The sequence below is a fragment of the Schistosoma mansoni genome, chromosome 6, assembly GCF_000237925.1.
Source record: "Schistosoma mansoni strain Puerto Rico chromosome 6, complete genome".
Taxonomy (NCBI): domain Eukaryota; kingdom Metazoa; phylum Platyhelminthes; class Trematoda; order Strigeidida; family Schistosomatidae; genus Schistosoma; species Schistosoma mansoni.
In genome coordinates, this window is record NC_031500.1 from 884,937 (window position 1) to 895,071 (window position 10,135).

Genomic DNA, 10,135 nt, shown 5'->3' on the forward strand with positions numbered 1-10,135 from the left:
GGGTCTAACAATTCTAGGTTTACAGTTTCAAAGTATTTGTCTTGTTTTATATTCATCTTTCCCAATTCACATGAATCCTTTTTCATCGTAATTACCTTGACTACCTGGTTGGGATCCGCGAGATGATAGCAATCGATGGTTAGAGACCTTGAATGACATGGATCAAAATCGTTTGCAATAGCGAAGGTGCATCCACTATTTGTGTTCTACCAAATTCTAATCTTCTGAATTCTTTATGTCTCTATCTTTTTTCTCTTTCCAAATTTATTTCGCTGGATTATATTCCTTCAATAACATCTTCAAACCCTAATCTTTCGGATTACTGCTTATACTCTTACTTCTTCTACCACTATGGGATTTGAATCGACAACTGTATCTCTGTGCTAATATGGTATAGCAACTGGAACTGATGTACGTACGTACGAAGTTCTACGTTGTGAATGACTGACTGACTGACCGACACAACGGTATTATTATTACTACTATTAGTAGCTTTATTCAATATTATACATAGAATTCTCAATACAAAGTATTTCAACGAGTTTCCTTTTCATAATTCTTGATCGATCCTGACGATAAATATTGGGTGATCACCAGTTAAATGTTAGTAGTCCAAGAATCGACATTTGAATAATGTTCATTCTTATGGAATGCATATTGCCTACTAGCAACCATGATGTCTCTGATTGAGCTTTTTTATAATTGGTGCAAAAGAAGGTTGCACACTCTTCCTAAACGCATCTTAATAGGTTGTACGATTATTAGTTATAATGATTTGTAATATCTAGAGGGAAGGATCAGATAGCTCAGATATTTAAGCAGGCCGCCACGTGATTGATAATGACTTGAAACTTTACCACGAATCATTCTGACCTTTATTTAATGAAGTTTCTGATTTAAAAATAACACAATTAGGAAGTAATAATGGACTTATAACTGTAGATTATCAGAAGGGGGTATTTTTGTGGAGATTTTAGTAATTTTCTATAGTTGAGATCATGAATCAATTGAAGCTAGACCACCATAAAATACCTGGAAGCACTAGACGGCCGTTTTGTCCTATTGTGAGACTCATCAGTGGCAGTGCGCATCCACGATCCCGCACTCGCGAGATTCGAAACCAGGACCTATCGGTCCTGCGCGTGAGCGATTAACCTCTAGAACACTGAGACGGCTGGCATCCAACAGTGTTAATGTCCAACTTCAACCGATCCGCGAAATTGAGCGACACGTCCACCATTGTCTTCGATGAGTTACTATCTCACAACAGACCTGGTTGAACTCGACTGGTCAGTGCTTCTCACTAGAACTTCAGGAAATACCTTATGAAACCAGTCACTAGTGAGCATATGTTGAATGATATCAGAAAGGGTTTTGTGGCTATTTTATATATATATATATATATATTTGAAATCATGAGTCAACTGAAGTTAGACCGCCATGGAAAACCTGGAAGCACTGGATGGCCGTTTCGTCCTATTGTAGGACTCCTCAGTGGCAGTGCACATCCAGGATCCCACCTCGCCAGATTCGAACCCAGGACCGATCAGTCTCACTCGTGAGACTGATTTATCACAGCCCTGAACATCATTGAGAAGACTTAACCAAACAATACCAAGTGAATTTAGTTATGATACCAATATCCTAAATGATTATTATTACAAAAAACCCCTTATCATATGCTCACTAGAGACTGGCTCCGTGAGGTATTTCCTGAAGTTCTAGTAAGAAGCAGTAACCAGTGGAATTCAACTAGGTCTGTTGGGAGATATCAACTCACTGAAGACAATTGGTGAATGGTTTCTCAATTTCGTGAATCGGTTGAAATTGGATGCCGGACAGCTCAGTGGTCTATCGGTTAAGCGCTCCGGCACGACACTGATAGGTCCTGGTTTCGAATCTCTCGAGGAGGGATCGTGGATGCGCACTGTCACTGAGGAGTCCCACAATAGGACGAAACGGCCGTCTAGTGCTTCCAGGTTCTCCATGATGTTAGTCTAGCCTCAATTAACTCATGATTTCAACCATAAATAAAACTATTAAAAATCTCCACCAAAACCCCCCCCCCCTATCGATCAAATCCTTGAAATTTTATATTTCACCTTAAAAATCGATAAAATTAAATATTCCCAATGTTTTTTTTAAAATTTTTTTAACCTATATTTAAACTAACATTTTCATTGGTTAAATTTCTGAAGGTCATTATGACCATTTAACTCTTTTTTGATTGGTTAAAATTAAACTAGACCTAATATTTAACGCTTACCTATTCATCATTGGTTCATTTATAAATTGGACTCAAATTTAAAAATAAAACAAACCAAAACAAAACATTGATATTTGAAATGATCGTATAATCAAGTAAGTGATCTTATATATTTCTCTTATTCAAAACAAAAGTCATCTTGGAATTAATTCCTCGTATCAGATAAACAAAGAGAGTAAAGGAACATGCTGAAGGATTTATATAAATTGAATCATAAATCTGTATAAAAAACATCTATAGATACATATATGTCATGTTAGATGATTTGATAATTGACCAACATCAAATTCAATTGAATACAGTCGATGTAATTCCTTCATCATTATCATCGTCGTCATCATCATCATCGTCACCCTCATCAACATCATCGTATACCATTTCATCGGCAGAGATATGGGCACTTGTATTAACATTTTTATATTATATATCAATGATATGTTTAGGTATATTTTGTTGGTTAAATGCTAAACGTAAATATAAAAATCGTCAAAAATCTAATGATATAACATCATGGTCACGTTTTCATATTAGTCCAAATCAATTACATATTAAATATACAGATAATGATGATGATTCTATGGCAAATTAATTAACAGTATTAATAATGGGATGATGCCGCCGCTAGTCTGAGAGCAGTGGATTATCGATCGGACTAAAGGATGCATAAAAAACCTATACGATTTCTCTTTTTTTTTTGTTTTTTTTGGGGGGGATTTTATGGTACCATACCCTACTGTTTATCTCCCCCCTCCTTTTTTGTAAATGGATCATTATAATATTCAATAATTATCTTGTATAGATAATCACCCCCCTTTCTATATTTCTATATGGGTTGTTTCTAATTTAACCTGAAACAAATCAAGGTTTTATTGTTTTAATGTTAACTTGTATATTATATACATTGGAGATGTATGTGTGTATACTACTGAAAACATGATAGTCATTTTTATATTTTTTAAAAAATTATTGATTAATAATATAAATCGATGATTGAAAGAATCATTTGGGCGGAGATAATTTTGTTAATCACTGGGACCATTCACTGTTTCCTGTATAATAATCAATACTATATTGTCTTATGGTTGGTTAAATGTTTGATATAATAAGGTATCTATGATGAGTTTCAATAAGATTATAGTTAAGATGGATAGTGATTGGCAATGGAATCCAGGATGCGCGTTTCGTCATATTTGGGACTCGTTAGCTGGATGCATCTCAGAGTTGATGTTCACTCTGGACTCAGTAGGAGGTGAATAACACGATGGCGTTTGAAGCGTACGATTATAGGTTTGAGTCCCAGAGTGAATATCAGCTCTGTTATGCAGGTACATTCAGCTGATGAGTCTGAAATTGGACTTAACGCTCGTCAAACTGGATTCCACTGTTAGCCACTAATCATCTTTACTTATAGATGATAGTTAGTTTTAAAAAAATATTTAAACTGGTTACATGTAAGAATTGATGTTTTCTCGTTGTTTATATAAAGGATTCAAATTGACCGGTAACTATCATTAAATGCATGTCCTGAATATATTTCCTTGAAGAAATCTTGGAGTTAAGAGTTCTCATTATGGATAAATTAGAACTGTAAATGAAATTACGGATGATCGTTTCAACTTATTTAGGACTCATCAATTGAATATGTCTGTTCATGTTCACCGGTGAGAATTGAACCTTCTGTTTGTCGCTTGAGTTGGATATCAACACACTGACTGTATAAACTGTGATAATTAAATATCTAAGGTGTTTGAATATTCTAATAGCGACCTGAACTCAGTAGCTTAATGGATCATACGTTGATGCTTGAAGTGATTCTAACTTGGTCTGAGTCACATTGTACATATCAACTCTGGATTTCAGATAAAAATGGGACGAAACATACCTTTCGGATTCCATTGAATATTACATTCCAAATATAATGAGGATTAAAATATTGATCCATGATGAGTCTTATGTAAAATCCACCATCTATCTCCGTTTAAAATCCATGTGGTAACATCAAGAAGATACTCACAGAATACATATATACTGAAGGAGACTGATCAATTATAGTCCTAAACATCAGTGGGAAGATTCAAACAAACAATACCAAATGAATGATAGGTCTTCTCAAATGACTTCATGGAATAGTAATCTTAATCTCTACCATTCACTAATTAGGTGTTCAGTATTTACTTAAGGGAAGTATCTATAAACTACTTATAAGTTGAATTGACTTTCATTATGGATTAATTTGAGCTAATCAAGGGTTGCTTGGCAAGAAACATCGAACAAATGTTTGGTTGTATTATAGGGCTTTTTAGTAATCCAGACCTTCAGATCTGATAATGATAGCGTTATCTTCAGATCATTCAGCAATATGGATTTCTATAGAGAATTTCATCTTTCTCATGTCTGACGTGTTTAAATTCTACTAGTTACTGCTTCTCAATAGAAACTCGGGGATTTTCTCATTGTTACTTACTAATAAGTAATTTCATAGTAAGAAAAAACAGTTATGTCATTACTGTCTGATTCTTAATGGTTGTTTAAATAAAATGAGTTCTCAAAGTGGAAACTCAAATTTGAAATTTAGTTTCAATGACACTAGTAGGTTACTGGGATGTATCTGCACCCCATCAGGGACTCGAACCCAGTACCGTTTGCTCCAAACAACATCGCTTTATTCACTAATCTACTGAGCCCTGATAGCCACTTCCTTATGCAATGGGATGAAGTTTAAATTCATTTGGTATTGTTTATTTGAATCTTCCTACTGATGTTTGGAACTGAAATCGGCCAGTCTTTTGTTGGTATATGTAAATCCAGGATACTGGAGCCCATGTGCACCATCGGTTTGGAATCAGGGTTTTCCAACTCCCCTAGGTGGACTCAACGTGTACACCAACTCGGTTAAAGCGCCAGACATTCTCTTTTCGTCCTCTCAATTTGGTAAAGAATACCCCAGTGTCGAGAAGGCAGTGAGTAGGACTTTCCTGGCAGAGGCTATATATTCGTGTGTCCATGTGAGAGCATTTCGAGAGAGAGGGCGGGCCCTCCCCTCCTCTCGGCCATACCTGGGCATTTGGGGGCATATTCTAAGTTGGAAATAACTTATGTCATGTGTGATATATCGAATTTAATCAACATTCAAGATAGGATAAGTAGGATGGTGATTAATCTATATGATTGATTCACTCCTATAGAAAGTGATTTGTTATAGTTATGATTTAGAAGTAGTGCTACTCAATTCCCATGAGGAGAAGGTCACATTTTTATAAACTACACCTACATCAACATACTAGAATGAATAGCAGCTGGTAAGAAATCAATGTTTAAGGACCACTGGTGATTAGAATCAAAGATTTGACACCATCAAAAAACTTGTTTACACAATTAATTGATCACTAAGTAGTAATGATATATATAATGTTTATGCGAGTCCGCTAGTGTTGACTTTAGTGGGTATATAACACTATTCACTAATCAATGGTTAATAAATTGTAAATACTATTGTTACAACTTGTGGGATGGTACCCTGTTAACATATAACGTAATGCTGTCGCCAATTCGAGAGCAGTGACTTATCAATCGGACCAATGACATATAAAACCCGTACGAGCAGTCTAGAGTCCTTATCCGTCTTGCTTTCCGCCTAGCCCAGCCAGTTAAGTTCAGAACACCAATAACAGCCTCTGCAATATGAATCATTATTCTCAAACATACTGAGTTTATATATCAACCAAACAGTCCACATCAAACCATAAAATAAGAAAACAACATTTACACAAGAATTAGCTAGATGTGGCTGTGAATAAGGAAGATAGTGATTGATAGATAGGGCATAACTCAAGAATGGTAAATCGTATGGTAATAGTCTATGGGTCAAAATAAAGCTTATAATAATAGGGACACGAATATGAATAGTTTAGTTATTTAGTAATTCAGAAGGAGTATTTTTGTGGAGATTTAATATTTTCATAGTTGAAATCATGAGTCAATTGAAGCTAGACCATCAAGAAAAACCTGGAAGCACTGGACGGCCGTTTCGTCCTATTGTAGGACTCCTCGGTGGCAGTGCTCATCCACGACCTCGCAATTATACAATGAGAAATATATGTATAGTATTAGTCCATAAACGGATCCCAACAGTTACCATTCATTATTCTCGTCGGGATAATATCAATTATAGACCCCCAACAGACTTCATTTAAATACAAATCCTTATTTAATTTTGTATACAATAGTTTAGTGAATCCTATAGTAGAACGTCTATCATAAAAAAGCCAAATACAAAATGTACTGGAAGGATAAGTGATAATTTCACTTGAATCGTTTTTCTCATTAGTTTTGATCAGTTGTCTTCGTTATATCCCGGATAAGAATAATGAATGGTAACTTTTGGGATCCATTTATGGACCAATATGATATGTATATTTCCTACTGTATAATTGCTAAGTAACTAAACTATTCATATTCGTATTCCTCTTATTATAAGCTATATTTTGATCTATAGGCTATTATTATACGATTTACCATTCTTGAGTTATGTCCTGTCTATCACTTACTATCTCCCCCATTCGCAGCCACATTTAGCTAAATCTTATACAAATGTTGTTTCCCTATTTTATGGTACGATGTGGTCAGTTTGATTGGTATATAAACTCAATGTGCTTGAAATACAAGGATTCATACCACAGAGGTTGTTATCGGTGTTCTGGACTTAACTGGTTGGGCTAGGCGGGAAGCCGGATCGATGAAGACTCTAGACTGCTCGTCTGCGTTTCGTGTGTCATTTAGTCCGATGAATAAATTACTGCTCTCTAATTGTCGGTATCTTCACGTTATACATCAATAGGGCACATAAGCCACAAGATAAAACAGTTTTACTAGATATTTCAAAAAGAAGTCAATTGATTGAACACACCCCTCCCCCCCTCTTATTTAATTTACTATTTCCATAGTTATGTCAATTTTAATATACTACTTATATATGTTTTTGTTATTATTCATTAAAGAAAAATAATTTTGTTGTTGTTGTTGTTGTTGTTGTTGGTGGTGGTGGTGGTCTATTTCCGTAATACTGGAATGTTTATTTTTCAATGATTTGACTAGGTCAATAATTGTATATATCCATAATCTATAATATTAGGGTGAGATAAGTCAATAGAGATGTTTAAATGAATTAATTCAGGATAGGTGAAACCAGTTTACAGTCAATGACTATTTGGACTCCTACTCACTACCTTCTCGTGGCACTACTGTTGTTTACGAAATTGAGAGGACGAAAAGCGAATGTCCGACGCTTAAACGGGGTTGGTGAACATGGCGAGTTCACCTAGGGGAATTGGGAAACCCTGATTCAAAACCAATAGTGCACATGGGCTGGCTCCAGTACCCTGAGGGAACAAACGGCGTATGAATCAATTGTTGGTCACCGGCTACCATGGGACTGCATCTCCTCACGATGCTCCACTGCCTTGTGGATCGGATCATTAGGTCAAAGGCTTCGGGTGTGGCACCTTAAGAAAACCACCTTCTTCGGTTTGGGCACCCAGGCAGTTTCATAGCCCTCATACAATAAAAATGAAATGACAAATTTTTGTGTGGCGCATACATATCTAGTGCCCCCTTGTACCAATATTTATGTGTTCAACTAAAAAAATTTGGACTCTATAGCTAAGTAGATAATGCGATAATATTTGAAATCAAAGGTAATGGGTTCGAGTCCTTGAATGATAGGGATACAGGTGTATTCAGTTGACGAGTTCCAAATGGAACGAAACATGTATCATAAGTTCCACTGTTAGCTACCATCCAACTCTACCTAAAATTAATAGAGAGTTTATACAAATCAAAAGTATTTTGTAACAGAATTAATAAAATCTTTAAGTCTATAGAAGTTTTTAGAAGTTCATCAACTTTTCAATGTTTTAAATTAGCCACAATCCAGCTTTACTGACAATTCGTGACTAGAGAACAATATCAAGGCAATTCACTTAAGATTAACATATAACTAATAGAAGCTTGTTGGTAATAGTCCACAGGATCATTAAGCGGCAATATACAAACTAATACAAATAACTTCGGATTCGTTGAACATACCATTAGCTATCTGATCATAGCAACATTGATATTTGAAGTAGGACGTGATGGATTAGGCTTTTGTTGTTAATTTCAACAGATAACTTCAACTAACGAGTTTCAAATATTGAGTAACACGTATCGTGGATTACGCTGATACCCATAGTCCAGTTCTAATCAGTACTGATTGTTTGCTTATATACTATTTATGACTCATTAGAAATATTCCCATAGTATTGTTTGTTTGAATCTTCTCATTGATGTTTAGGACTGCAACTGGTCAGTCTCTAATTGGCATATATGCATACTGTGTGTATTGCCTCGATATAGCCTTAATTCACAAGCAAGTAGCTATCAGGACTCAGTAGCTGAGTGGATAACACGATGGCGTTTGAAGCAAAAGGTACTGGGTTCAAGTCCCAGAGTGAACACCAACTCTGAGATGCAGGTACATCCATCTGACGAGTCCCGAATGGGACGAAACACGCATCCTGGATTCCACTGCTAGCCACTATCCATCTTTAGAAATATGATTTTACATGATAACACAAGAGATTCAGTAACTCAAGACTTAAATTCCTCATCATGAACAATATAATTTTAGACTAGGAAAATAGCATCCAGTTGTCCACAGATTGACGTTTAATAAAGAATATTAGTAAACCTCCAGAAGTATTGGACAACATGTTCATCAAAGCTCTATCCAATGAATGTTAACCTTTGAATGCAATGATCTTCATGCTAGAATAATATATACAAGACATGAATTAATTCAACCAATATTCCTATATTCTCCAGCGAGTACCTTTTGACTTCATCAAATCCCATAAGGTATCAATGAACAATCGAATGCATTCATGTACGAAAATATGAAACTGGTTTGATTAACAAAACTAAATGATTGATGAACAATAAGATGGTGGTTGTAGATGGTCAACAAGAAACCCTGGACCCGGGTTTCGTGCTACTTGGCACTCGTCAGCAAGGTGTACCTGTAATCTTCAGTTTGGGCACCTGGGCAGTATCACACCCCTCACACAAATCAAATGAGATTTATGCTGCGCATATATATCTGGTGTCCCTTTGTACCAATATTTATGTGTTTAAATAAATAAATAATCTTGAGGGAATTGGTTCTCCCTAACGGATTCGACCCCGTGTCACCCAGCTTCACAGTCAGAGACGTTACCACTGGGCCGCATTCGATCTGCACTAAGAAGGACTTGACACACATGACATTGATCACCACCCACTGATCAATCAATTGTGATTGAGGAACAATATCCGACTAAATAAAGAAGTTTTTAAATACGATTGATTTGAAACTAATTCAGTAATTTAAACGATATCATGTTCTCTATGAGGACAGCAGTTCTAATGTGAATCTTACATAAAAATACATTACTAACGAGCTCTTCAACACATATCCAGTACTTCATAATTTCTAAAAGTCTGTTAGTCGTCTTCATCACATAGACCATTGTAAATTGTAGATGGCAAGTGTCAACGATTAATTAACCACTGAAAATCAGGGATTACTGGATAACTATCGCGCTAAGGATCGAACCGAAGGCTTTTGGAACTCACTGCATTTGCTTTAGTATTAAACCATTCAATGTTTGATGAATTTTTAAAGTTAACATTATAAATTGATCTTAGTTAGACAACCGTTGAAAACCAGGGATTACTAAACAGCTATTTCATCCGAATCTGAAACTCGTCAGTAGTCTGAATTCACCATCGTTACCAAAGATCGAGTTCAGAATGTAGAGGTCTCTTGGTAAGCGTTTAACTAGTAGATCATTC

The 10,135-nt window shown here is 35.7% G+C and overlaps 1 non-coding gene across 1 annotated transcript; it reads left to right on the forward strand.

Annotated features, from left to right (window-relative positions):
• Positions 1–8,691: 8,691 nt before the first annotated feature.
• Smp_tRNA_01691_Pseudo_TTG.1.1 lies at positions 8,692–8,758 on the forward strand. Its single transcript has one exon. It is a non-coding gene (tRNA).
• Positions 8,759–10,135: the final 1,377 nt, after the last annotated feature.